The sequence below is a fragment of the Trypanosoma equiperdum genome (assembly GCF_001457755.1).
Source record: "Trypanosoma equiperdum strain OVI genome assembly, contig: ctg_498, whole genome shotgun sequence".
NCBI classification, from domain to species: domain Eukaryota; phylum Euglenozoa; class Kinetoplastea; order Trypanosomatida; family Trypanosomatidae; genus Trypanosoma; species Trypanosoma equiperdum.
The window spans coordinates 7387-7717 of NW_027124418.1; positions in this window are offsets into that span (position 1 = coordinate 7387).

Here is a 331-nt window from a genome sequence, read left to right on the forward strand (position 1 = left end):
TCCGTTAAAAGTTTGTTCAAGACGCAAATATCCCTGAATTCATTTGCATTTTCTCCGGCGCCTCTGACAAAGGTTGGTGCAATTATTAGGGCGATAGCTAGCTGTAATAGCGGCTTCATGAATCTGCTACCTCTACTGTTCCTTAGAGTGATAGAGAAACAAAACCGCAAAAATATAAATATACAAAGTTTCATTTTTGGGGGGGAAAAAACTAAAGTCACAGGAGTCGATGTTGTTTGGGTTGGGCATGTGCAAGTAAACAGCTTGGTAGGCCGGTGCAACTGGTGTACCTTTAAATCAAAGAAACACCACCCTACAGTTAGCGCATCTA